The sequence below is a fragment of the Portunus trituberculatus genome, chromosome 41 (genome assembly GCF_017591435.1).
Source record: "Portunus trituberculatus isolate SZX2019 chromosome 41, ASM1759143v1, whole genome shotgun sequence".
NCBI lineage: Eukaryota > Metazoa > Arthropoda > Malacostraca > Decapoda > Portunidae > Portunus > Portunus trituberculatus.
This window is the reverse complement of record NC_059295.1, coordinates 29,408,228-29,421,732: the sequence shown is the minus strand read 5'-3', so window position 1 is coordinate 29,421,732 and position 13,505 is coordinate 29,408,228. Positions and strand designations below refer to the sequence as shown.

At 38.7% G+C, this 13,505-nt stretch overlaps 1 protein-coding gene and 2 long non-coding RNA genes across 3 annotated transcripts in view; 1 reads left to right on the top strand and 2 right to left on the bottom strand.

The window, feature by feature from the left end:
* Positions 1–13,505, bottom strand: part of LOC123516822 (nephrin-like) — a 184,385-nt gene that overhangs the window by 124,608 nt on the left and 46,272 nt on the right.
* On the bottom strand, positions 7,836–8,570 carry LOC123516824. Its single transcript, XR_006678287.1, has 2 exons — positions 8,126–8,570; positions 7,836–7,898 (listed from the first exon to the last, which is right to left on the bottom strand). It is a non-coding gene; the product is annotated as an uncharacterized LOC123516824 (long non-coding RNA).
* LOC123516826 lies at positions 9,067–9,466 on the top strand. Its single transcript, XR_006678289.1, has 2 exons — positions 9,067–9,176; positions 9,404–9,466. It is a non-coding gene; the product is annotated as an uncharacterized LOC123516826 (long non-coding RNA).

The following is a 13,505-nucleotide window of genomic DNA, read 5'->3' as shown; positions in this document are numbered from 1 at the left end:
GTCAGAGAGAGAGAGATATGATGACCAAAGGACTAAGAATGTGGTAAACACACACACACACACACACACACACACACACACACACACACACACACACACACACACACACACACACACACACGGCAGAATGTTTGCCAATTAATTATAAAAAAAAAATTATCATACAATTATCAATATATACATCTACAATCTTTCCTATCGTCAATATCTTTTTCTTTTTTATATTTTTGTTTTAGGTGGCTCTTAACCTTTTTATTTTTTTTTTTTTTTGCTGAGTTCGCTCATAAATATTCACTGTACCCTGTCGTAAAATTAATATAAAAAAATAAAAATATAGGCAGCAGAAGAACGCCACCTACCTTTCCGCAGAGTTAGCGTGACCATGAAGGTCTGGAGGCTTTAGTTGAAGAGGAAACTGCCGAGGAAAATGTGATGCAAAGGCCCGAACGGACGTAATCTGTGCCTCCTGTGTCAGGAATATTTCAGGAAGTGGAGAGTGCGTTTTGGAATGGCGGTTTCTGAATGCAAGTCTAGTATATCTTTCCTTTTTTAAATCATTTTTTTTACTTATTCATTCTTTTCAGGTCAAACTTCTCTCTCTCTCTCTCTCTCTCTCTCTCTCTCTCTCTCTCTCTCTCTCTCTCTCTCTCTCTCTCTCTCTCTCTCTCTCTTTGCCTGTGAGATACTGTTTCTTTTTATCTAATGTCTTCCCCGTTTTTTTTCCTTGGGTTTTCTTTTGGCCCTCGTGACTCATCAAGGAAAGGTAGTGTCCCGTTTCTTATCCTCTTGTCACGTATATACTATTGCTTTTTTCCTTTTACTCAATATCCTCCTTTGTGCCTCTTTTTCTCTCGAAGTTATTTTATGATACTGTACATCTTTCCTTGATTTCTCTCTCTCTCTCTCTCTCTCTCTCTCTCACACACACACACACACACACACACACACACACACACACACACACACACACACACACACACACACACACACACACACACACACACACACACACACACACACACACACACACACATACACACACATAGCGTATCCGTAACTTTTATATTCATGTTACTTTTTATTCTCATCTTCTTCCGTCCGGCAAACTTAGGTCTCTTCCAGCTTCGGTATTCTTTTATTCACATTTCCGTTGGTATTATTTCTGTATCTATCTATCTATCTATCTATCTATCTATCTATCTATCTATCTATCTATCTATCTATCTATATATATATATATATATATATATATATATATATATATATATATATATATATATATATATATATATATATATATATATATATATATATATATATATATATATATATATATATATATATATATATATATATATATATATATATATATATATATATATATATATATATATATATATATATATATATATATATATATATATATATATATATATATATATATATATATATATATATATATATATATAATATATAATATAATTCAGTTGTATATAAATAAGAATGGTCACAATGAGTCTTCTTCTTCATTTATTCACTATTCGTGACGTTACGCCTTTACAAAATGCATCACCAGGTGCTAAAACAATTGAAAAGTAAAACTAAAAAATAAAATAACAAAAAGCTTAAGCAGAGATGACAAAATATTAGGGTAATACATTACAAAGAATACAATTTCGTATTCTTTATAATGTATTTCCCTCACATTTAATCAGGTCTTCTTTAGATATTCATTTAAATTTGTTTTTATTTAATGCATTTCTAAAAATTATTTTAGCACATGATAATTCCTTTTGTGAAAGTGAAACTTTATGAACAGTGAATAAATGAAGAAAGAAATGCAGTATATTCCTGCTCACACACACACACACACACACACACACACACACACACACACACACACACACACACACACACACACACACACACACACACACACACACACACACACACACACACACACACACACACACACACACACACACACACACACACACACACACACACACACACACACACACACACTTCATAACAAATACATATTCTTTCTCTCTCCATCTATCTCTTCCCTCCTTCAATTTATTTCTCCCTCTTTCTATCTATGCCTCTCCTTTCCCCTTCTCTTACACTTACTTCTTCCATTCTTTCTTCCCTCCCTTTCTCTCTGCTTCCTTGGCTCCCTGCCTCTTTCTCTTCATTCCCCCTCAAACCATTCCTTCTTTATAGCATCTTTTTCTCCCTCCCTCCCTTCCTTCCAAGCTCCACCAAAACATATCATCATTATTTCCCTTATTTTTCCTTCAAAACCTGGAATCCTCACGCCCTCACATGTATTCCTCCTGATTCGTGCAACGAGCGAATATGTATCTGGATATTTTTTCCCTCGCCACAATATCCCTTGGAGTCCCGTCTATTACCGGAAAGACACGCGGACGCCTATCTGGTGCCTCACTCCGGGCCGCGTCCCACTAGGGAACCATTACACGTCACACAATCCGAGGCTCACCCATAATTTAAAACCTTGAGAATTCTTTCTTTATGCATCAAATAGTTTCAGTTTTAGAGCCTCAGAGGTGACGATGAGAGAGAGAGAGAGAGAGAGAGAGAGAGAGAGAGAATGTGAGGTTGTATGTATAGGAAGGTGATGTGATGGGAGGCAGTAAAGGATTGAGAGAGAGAAGGAGTAAGGCAGTGAGAAAGGGAAAGTGCTGTGATATTAGATAAAGGCGATGGGGGAGAGTGGGAAAGAGAGTCAGTGGAGGAGAGAAATAGGTGTTAAGTTGTATGTATAGAAAGGTGACAGTAGAGAGAGGCAGGCAAAGAGGGACGAAGGGGAGCAGCTGTTAGGGAACGTATATGAATAAATTGTTGTTTTTTGTAATGATGCTAAAGTTTTGCTATGAGCTTCACCCCGTGTGTTTTTTTTTCAGCTTTTTTTCCTTATAAAGTTCTGTAAAATGGAGCGTGTGAATTTCATATAGGAACTTGAAAAAGGGACTTAACATTCTCTCTCTCTCTCTCTCTCTCTCTCTCTCTCTCTCTCTCTCTCTCTCTCTCTCTCTCTCTCTCTCTCTCTCTCTCTCTCTCTCTCTCTCTCTCTCTCTCTCTCTCTCTCTCTCTATCTATCTATCTATCTATCTATCTATCTATCTATCTATCTATATATATATCTATCTATCTCTCTCTCTCTCTCTCTCTCTCTCTGCCCATTAATTTCTGCGAAGATACTTTCCATTCCAGTAACATTGTGGAACTTCATTCTATTTCATATTTTCTTACTTTACTTTCAGCAAGGATACGCAACAGTGACGTGTAAAAATTTAATATATAAACTTTGAAATGGAACTTTGAAATACTTCCTAAAACATTGCCTCTCATTTCCTTTCATTAATTCTCTCTCTCTCTCTCTCTCTCTCTCTCTCTCTCTCTCTCTCTCTCTCTCTCTCTCTCTCTCTCTCTCTCTCTCTCTCTCTCTCATTTGCCTTTCCTTTCTGCCGGGTAAAGACGGTACGTATGTCACTGCGGAGAGTAAATGCAGGAATGTCGAAAACGAACCTCAAAAATTTTCTGAAACACGACAGGTCAACTGCTTTCATTAATTTTAACTCTCACTACGGCACGTATTTCTTCCCTCGACCTTGCCTCCGGTTCGTGCTCAACTAGCAAGTGTCACAGCACCGGCAGAGATCGAGTGAGCCGCCAATCCTCCCCCCGCCATCCCTGCAGGGACTTAGGGCATTAAACAGTTAATCAAGTGCCACTTTCAACACACGAGTCTGTAAAGCTCGGGAAACGCAGACATAGACGTGATATCAGGACGGCTTTTCTCCGGTGAAGAGCGACCTGCTTCCAGAGACCTGATGCGAACCTCGCCACTTGCTACTCATTCCTGCCTTTCTGCTTTCACTATATAACAGTAAATGAAGCTTTGAGATGCAAGAAACGTGTACATACGTGTGTATTGTAGAGCTAAATGGATGTTTTCTAAAAAAGAAAAAAATTGGACCAGTTATATTCAGTGGATCTTTTATTTCCCGTATGTTGTTGCCTTTGACCAGAACCATTCTTTCATTAAAAATAAACAAATGCATCTTGCTTTATCAAAATCTACTTCAAATTCAAGCTTTCATAATTACAGCAGATATCTTTTATCTATCTATCTATCTATCTATCTATCTATCTATCTATCTATATATATATATATATATATATATATATATATATATATATATATATATATATATATATATATATATATATATATATATATATATATATATATATATATATATATATATATATATATATATATATATATATATATATATATATATATATATAGATATATAGATAGATATATATATAGATAGATAGATAGATAGATAGATAGATAGATAGATAGATAGATAGATAGATAGATAGATAGATAGATAGATAGATAGATCTATATATATATATATATATATATATATATATATATATATATATATATATATATATATATATATATATATATATATATATATATATATATATATATATATATATATATATATATATATATATATATATATATATATATATATATATATATATATATATATATATATATATATATATATATATATATATATATATATATATATATATAGTGTATCAATCAGGTGTTAAATGTAAAAAAGATAAATAAATTTCATGCCTGGATTTACTAAATGCGTATATATCTGTAAAAAAAAAATTATATTACTCTTTCCTCTCTCACACAATTTCTAAGGTCCACAAATAATTGCTAGTCAGCTACTCAAGAGGGTTCCTCCTGTTAATAATGTAAGAATCTTGTTAAGCAGTCCCAATCACAATAAAAAAAAAATACCTCAAACACCCATGTAACTTTAACAGAGCCTTTTGAGTATGATGTGGTAAGGCACAGAAGTGTTTCACAAAATGGTCTTTGCATAGTGCGCTTCATGAGGCGTGCTGCGCTGACCAGGAGTGATTGCGTAAGAGAAGTAGGGAACGAGTAGTCACGATTAGTAGATGAATTAAATGTCAGAATTGTCTGTAAATAGGCAACAGTATATGTTTGATGCCTAAGTTGATACTGCATGGAGCCACACACACACACACACACACACACACACACACACACACACACACACACACACACACACACAAACTGCCCATCTGACAGTTGCCGCTCCCCTTCACCTTAGCAAGCTACCAACCCATCATAGGAAGTTACCAAGCCAGCAGTCTGACATAACCTGCAATTCGCAACAGTACTGCAGACTGATGGTGGCCACAGGAACCCTAAGCTGCGGCATCGGGAATAGGATAAAGGGATAAAGAGAATTCATCACATTATTTCTGCCGTGTAAGTGCGATTCTTTCATGAGCAGCGACCCGCGTAGTAGAAAAATCAACCTTCCAAATAGCCCGTGTGTCCCCAGTGAGAGAGAGCCAGCGAGCCAGTCTTCCTCTATAAACTCAATCCCTGTATTTTCCATGACATGTCCTCCCTTTTCCCGCTCGACTCAGCCTGAAATGGTTATACGGTAAAAAAGTGTGTGTGTGTGTGTGTGTGTGTGTGTGTGTGTGTGTGTGTGTGTGTGTGTGTGTGTGTGTGAGTCTGGGTGGATGAGTGGATGGGTGTGGTGTACAGAGAGAGAGAGAGAGAGAGAGAGAGAGAGAGAGAGAGAGAGAGAGAGAGAATCCTCCTCTTCCTACTCAGACTCCTACTCATCGTCTTCCTCCTCCTCCTTATAATCTTCCTCTTAGTCTTTTCAATATTTTCGTCCTTGCTTCCGACCTCTTATCTTTTCCTCTTTCTCTTCCTCCTTCTCTTCCTCTTCTTCCTGCTACTGCTATTCCTCCACTTCCTGCTCCTACTTATCCTTGTTCCTCATCTTTTCCCTTCTTCTCCTTGTCCGTTTCCTCCTCCTTCTCCTGCTACTACTACTACTACTACTACTACTACTATTTCCATTCATCCACCAATGCCACCACCACCAAAACGTTAATTAGCGTCGGACACGGAAGCCACACGGAGGAAGATGAAGTCATATAATTGTGAAATATAACAGAAATGATCTAATGTTCCTTGTCTTTCCTTCCTCTTGTGTGTACGTGTTCAAATATTTACGCCGTTTTAATGCGCTCGTGTCTTTTTCTTTTCGTTTTCTTTCCTCAACATTTTTGTGTGTGTGTATTTTTGTGTTTTCCCTTTTCTCCTTTTATCTCACTCGTCGTTTTTATCCGTTCTTTCCATTTCCGTCTTAACATATTCTCTCTCTCTCTCTCTCTCTCTCTCTCTCTCTCTCTCTCTCTCTTTACGCTATTAATATACCATTACGAACACAAAGAACTTTCAAATACTCCTCCTCCTCTTCTCTCCTCGAACACATTTCTTATTAAGTCTACATTTACTCCCCCGCTTTTCTTTTTTCTCACAGATTTACATTAAAAAATCAATTCCTCTTACAATATGTCGTCGTCTCATCCCGTTCCTTTCCTCTATTTCCAAAATCTTTCTGGTTCTTATTCATTCCCTCCTCGTCTGCCACTCTCAAAGCTAAGCCTCTTCCAGCAATCTCCCTGTACCTTTGGCCTCCCTTCGAGTCCCCTTTAATCAGTCACAGGAACGGATTAATAATGTTCTGTATAATTAATGAGAATATATTGTCTTACTGAGAGATATCGGAAGACGGAGATGTTCAGAGAGAGAGAGAGAGAGAGAGAGAGAGGACGGTCTTTTTATTGGTACTGCTTCTTTATCTTGCGGTGTTTGTGTCTCCATCTATCTCTGTGTGTGTGTGTCTGTACGTCTCTCTCTCTCTCTCTCTCTCTCTCTCTCTCTCTCTCTCTCTCTCTCTCTCTCTCTCTCTCGGATAGAATAAACAAAGTGAGAGTGTCACGGTGAAGTGCCTTGACAGGAGCGCGATAACTGACATGACATGCAAGAAAGTAGATACACAGTACGATCGGTTCAGAAATATACATAAAAGGAAAAATGTTTTACGAATGCAAAAGTAACGTATCAAATAAAATGCAAGAGGAGAAAGAAGGGATGAGACAGAGAGAGATAGCAGATATGTAACAGAGGAAAATATTGAAGCGAGATGTGTTAATTTGTTTTCGTTTCTGGAATGCGTATGAGGAAAAAAGGTGAATGCAAGGATACACAATACAGAACTGAAAGACAGGAGTCATACACTTTACGACGTGATAGTTGCCTTTGTTCTCATCACTGAGGCACACATTCTCAAGCTCTGATATCCTGCACCTCTACTCCTTATAAAAGACTGTAATTAAATTTACACGGATTTTATAGGGAATTTTTTTTACGGTTGCTGTATCATATTAAGAAAAGATTCAGAACACAGCTAATCATATCGGTGGTCTTTCAAAACAGTAGTGGTGAGAAAGCAGTGTTTCTGACAACGGGCTTCAGTATCCTAAGTGAAGGTAATAAATCACTGGCATATCATGAACAGGTTATGATTTACCGAGATGTAAAATTCTGATCACTACACATTAGATTTTCATTGCTCTGTGGTTCATGACTTGCTCGTAACACCATTGTTTGGTTAAGCCTTTTCCTGCTGTGGTCATCCTTCCGTAACCTTCCATATCCGTAATCTAAACTGGCCAATTAGGTGCGATCCCTTGTTTGACATCTAGTCAGTCCTCCACTGTTGCCACATCACAGTTTACCAACCCGTTTTCCAACCCGGCCTCCTTATCTCTGTCTCTCTAAAACATACTTGTACACTATCCGAAACAGGTTGATTTCTGGGAAATCGTATTTTCAGCAGGAAAGCAATAACTAAGGTAGCTACGAGCAGCATCTTTAATGGGCCAAACGTTTCGACATTTCATCTTATGTCATCATCAGTGGTCTAAAATAAAATAAAACAATAAAACAAATATAAGTATAAAAGAATAAAGTAAAATACAAAGAGAATTACAATGGTAAAAATTCACACTATCATAAGTGGGTATGCTGACAGAGTATTGTTGAGGGATGGCTTTACTTGGGAAATATATAGGGATTCCAGTATTCTTAAACTGTGTCTATTACAGGTGGCGAGGATACGGAAATGACTGAGATTGGGTTGAACCTTACATGAGAGGCAGTGGTCCCGTATCGCGGAAAATGGGGCGTTGTGTAGCGGGCGCCCTGTTCTGGCAGACTGGCCTAAATGCTCGCTGGCTCGGTTTATAAGTGAGCGCAAGGTGCTACCCACATACTCAGCCTGGCAGCTGGGACAAGTGAAACAATAAACAGCCGACGAGCGTAAGGCAGTTGGCAGAGTGTCCTTAAAGAGGAAAAAACTACCTATACATAGACTATTTGTAGACACAATACGAAAATGTTTATCAGGATAATATTTTGTAAGTTTTTCATATAGACCCCTTTCTAATTTCTTGGAAACCTCACCTAAAAATGGAATACGTAAATAGATTGTTTCTTTGGCAACAGTGGTAATTGGATGTTTAAGAAGGTATTTACTTTGGAGAAAGTTATTCAGAGTTTTCTCAAACAGGTTGGTGGTGAAGCCATTGTTATAGAAAAATCCTTTAGGAAAGTAACTTCATTATGGAAATTTAGGTAAGAAGAAGACAGAGCAAAGGCACGGTGTAAGAGGGTACGGACTGAATTGATTTTGAACCGGAAACTGCAAAAGCTGAAAAACTAATACCGAGGCCAGAAAATGTAGGTTTACGATAAATAGAGGTGGAAAGTCTACCATTGATTTTTGTGATGTTTAGGTCAAGGAAGGGGATTTGTGAGTCTATTTCAGATTCCATAGTGAACTTGATATTGTCATGTTGTGAGTTAAGGTAATGTAGGAAATGGTCTGCATGTGATGCTTCCTTAAAAATCACCAACGTATCATCAACATATCGTATATATGACATAGGTTTGAAAGCGATAGGACAATCATCGAGCCAGTTTCGTTCGTGGTAACAAAGGAAGATGTTAGCGAAGGTGGGTCCGAGTGGTGAGCCCATCGCCACGCCGTCTGTTTGTTTATATAATTCATTGTTAAACACAAATAGCACCTTGCGCTCACTTATAAACCGAGCCAGCGAGCATTTAGGCCAGTCTGCCAGAACAGGGCGCCCGCTACACAACGCCCCATTTTCCGCGATACGGGACCACTGCCTCTCATGTAAGGTTCAACCCAATCTCAGTCATTTCCGTATCCTCGCCACCTGTAATAGACACAGTTTAAGAATACTGGAATCCCTATATATTTCCCAAGTAAAGCCATCCCTCAACAATACTCTGTCAGCATACCCACTTATGATAGTGTGAATTTTTACCATTGTAATTCTCTTTGTATTTTACTTTATTCTTTTATACTTATATTTGTTTTATTGTTTTATTTTATTTTAGACCACTGATGATGACATAAGATGAAATGTCGAAACGTTTGGCCCATTAAAGATGCTGCTCGTAGCTACCTTAGTTATTGCTTTCCTGCTGAAAATACTTGTACACGTTGCAGATAACTGCCTCAGTTTAGCTGCGAAGGTGGCCATATGATGAGCTTGGAACAGGAGAACACTCTATTGTAAGACTGCGCGTGCAAGGGCAAGTCAGCACTACTTGCGAGTGAGGTAAGATGGAGGTATCTGCATGCAAGGTAGCACTCCCCGCTATGCCACATTTAACATTAGGAAAACTTTTGAATAGAAAAACGCCTTGATTTTTACCTAAAGGGTGATGTTAGTTAGGATGATTTCCGAAATGCAGCAGTATACTGTATATAGAAACAGAAAGAAAGAGAGAGAGAGAGAGAGAGAGAGAGAGAGAGAGAGAGAGAGAGAGAGAGAGAGAGAGAGAAGGTAAGGAGGTGGAATGTGGTTAGAAAAAGAAGGCAAGCCCGTGATCTATGAAGATGTGGCAATAGTGGGAAAATTCCGGTGAAACCCAGGGTAAAACATAAGCGGCCAGTTTAGACTGAGCTGAGTATATCACTGAAAACTGTTTGTATAAAGACACAGGGAAGGAAAGGGAAGGGGGAATAAAGTTGATCTTGTCTTCTTTCTCTGCAGAAACATTGGTGAGAGATTAACACAAAAAAATTGTGACCAAATATGTTGTAAGTACATATTTGAGGAAAATTTTATCTAGCTGTGAAAGTTTTTTTTTTATGAGTCAGGGAAAAAAGTTAACGTTAATGACACAAAAAGAAGCTCCCAACGCCGCCTCCATGAATAAACAAGATATGAACGACTTTAATGTAGTAACCTTAGACCGGTGGTTAACCTGGAGGACGTCAATAATTTCCAAGGGGAGTACGAGCCCTAGGGAAAAAGCAGGAATTTCTCCAATTATTCTTGTCGTTCCCTTAACGAAAGCATGGTCAGATAATAATTTTATGAAAATGCAAAAGCATCGCCTATTTCTTTCAAATTTGTGAGGAAAGGCTAAATTCTTTAAGGGGATGTGGTAGTAAAAACGTTAAGAACCACTCCCTTAGACCATTTAACTCGGCAATGACATAACAATTGACTGAGAATTAAATAAATCTAACAACCAGCAACTCGATAGTTACTTTCTCCATCCGAAACTTTAATCGTGCACTGACAAGACAATAAAAGAATTAATGGTGAAGTAATACGTAACTTGTACACTCAAGGACAGATGTCAAGTCCTTTTTCACTGTCGATATTTTTCTTCCTCAGTCTTAAGTTTTCTTCTTTGCTAAAGGTAGCCTCCAAAAACTTGACAATTAGGAAATACACAGCAAAACAAAAAATATTAAGATAAAACCCTAAATGCAATGAATGACGTGCGTTACTCGAATGCTGGCTACTTTTATTTCCTTTTCTTTCGTCCCATACGTAACAGTTATTTCTACTTCCTCCCACCCAATTCTGGTCCTCCCGCCAAGGGATTGTCATAACTTGATAGTGTATCAGTAATCTCACCTTTTCGAGAGGCTCAACATCCTTCTCCTCCCTCGGGTGTCTGGTTCGCTTCCCTCCCAGGCTGTGTGTGCGCCACTTCTTAGTAAAAGTGGGACCCTCTCAACGTTCAGCATGTCTTGGTATTGAGTTAATTTTCACAATACGCAGCGAAGCATGTAAGCAAAGAATGATAGAGACTAAAGGTACAACGTATTACGTAGCTGTACGACCAGGTTGAAATAAAGGACCAGCGTCGAGAGGTATGTAATCAAGATGGCTCTCGTAAACAATTGACGAGCACATTCCGCGCTTATATGTACACTATATGTTATTGTTACCATACATCAGAGCATTATGTACCATATTTATGTACTTTTATTTGGTGACTGCTTTCAGTGAGGCTTTAACAGAGTATATTGCACATAACTATCGATTATCTACTACACGCGGCATCACTCCAGTAAGTAGGGACCAGAGGAGTGGGGAAAGAGAGGGAGGGAGCGAGCGGCTACTGTAAACCAGCTTACAAGTTAATTTCTTGGAAATTGAAACAAATCACAACATATGTATATAAACTCCTTTCAACTTAGAATTACTTCAACATTTAAATCGCTAAGTATGTATCATAATTCACAGGACACCATAATGATGTACTAGCCATCATAATTATACAGTTGTTAAGTTAGTGATAGTAATATATGAAACCATGCAGTGCTAGCAAAAAGAATAAACTTGGATAACTGCACAACACGCTCGATTGATGTTTACTGACGTGCACAAAAAGCTATTCCATGCGTAAACAAACGAGAGTAAATTTGGTGCCAGATTTCCTGCACCTACGCATCTTCAAGTACTTAGTGAGTTACGGGTGGTAATAAAGAAGTTACAATAGTAAAGGAGAAACATTTGTGTGTGTGTGTGTGTGTGTGTGTGTGTGTGTGTGTGTGTGTGTGTGTGTGTGTGTGTGTGTGTGTGTGTGTGTGTCCAAACGAATTCAGGGCACCAATTCCACTCGACTCCTTTATTCCTTTTCTTATCTACCAGACAGAAAACCACTTCGTCAGCAGAAGTGGAATCCTTCAACCGCGCCATTCCAAACGCCGCTCGCTCCCTTCATCCCCCCAATAACGGTAACCTGCTCTGATCGTCGTGGAAGGCAGAGAAGGAAACGTTCACGCGTCAAAGAAGCAAGAGGAAGAGGAGGAGGGACTCTTAAAGTAGATGATGGCGAGAGAGGTTGAAGGAAGAATACAAAAAGATAACATTTACAGCAGAAAATAAAATAAAAAAGATCTATTAAGAGGAAATAACACTTAGGAAATGTAAGAACGATATGGCAAGTACCCGTTAAGGAAAAGTGACTGCCGTCTTAATGTATTTCTTCTTTAGCGTCACACAAAAAACGGGCTTCTTGTCGTCCTTTCCTTTCCCGTTAAGTGGAGTCGGAGGCAATAATCTCGTCCAATATGGAACTCGTTTTGAATTTCCTCTCTCGAGACAATCGTATTAGCTGCATAATTTCCTGTGAGAGACGAGTGAGTGGAGTGTACTCGGGAGAGACGGTAACGTGTGTGTGTGTGTGTGTGTGTGTGTGTGTGTGTGTGACCATGTGCTGGCGCGTCTTTCATTACGTATCATGTTTCAATACTTGCATGTATTATTTCCTGCAGGCGTCACCTCGTAACCATGATAGGTACATTGTCTGTCTGTCTCGCACCTCTGTAACTTTCTCCACTGTCTTCTTACGCTGAGCTGGAGTTTAGATCTTAGTACGCGTCTCTGTAGATAAAGTTATTCCACTAAGTATAAGAACCTATAACAAAAAACACCTTTATCTTATCATTTCTACCTAGTACTCTGCCTATTTCACCATAAGTTCAAATATACCTTTATAGCTGTTGCCTCCTTACACCTTGCCCTCATAGTTTTCCCTTCCACCTTCACCCTGCGCTAATCATTTTAAGTGCACACGGTAAGCCACGGCTCCTGTGCGTAATCCGATACCGTGAATGTTTCGAGCAACAACCGCGCCAACCATACTGGGACTGTACCTGCGCATTAGTATAGAATAGAGAATGCACGGGTCCTTACGACAAGATGAAATAAACGTATTAACTCTCATTTGATTATGCGTATGAGTCTGCTGTGTGTGTGTGTGTGTGTGTGTGTGTGTGTGTGTGTGGGTGGGTGTGTGTGTTTGTGTAAGGAAGAGTCCATGAGGGAGAAGGTGGAGCCAAAACATGTTACAGGAACAGGCGAGATCCAGGTGGTTGTCGGGGGCGGAGTGAAGTCGTAATGTGGTTAGGGAGGAAGGTCCCTTGGAAACCCCGGCTACCTTGGCAGGTGGAAGGAAGGCTCTTGGCGGGAGGGTCAAGGGGACGGAAGATCAGATTGTGTGAGTTTGTGAGATCGGAAAGTTAGGTTACCGAGGGAGAAGGTTGCAAAAGGAAAACGGTGGAGAGGAAAAAAGATAAGGGAAGGAAGAGAAAGATTATGAGGATAATAAGATGTAATAAAAAGGAAGCCAAGGAGAGAGCAGGAAAGGAAAAATTGTAAAAGATGATATGGAAAACGGAGGAAGA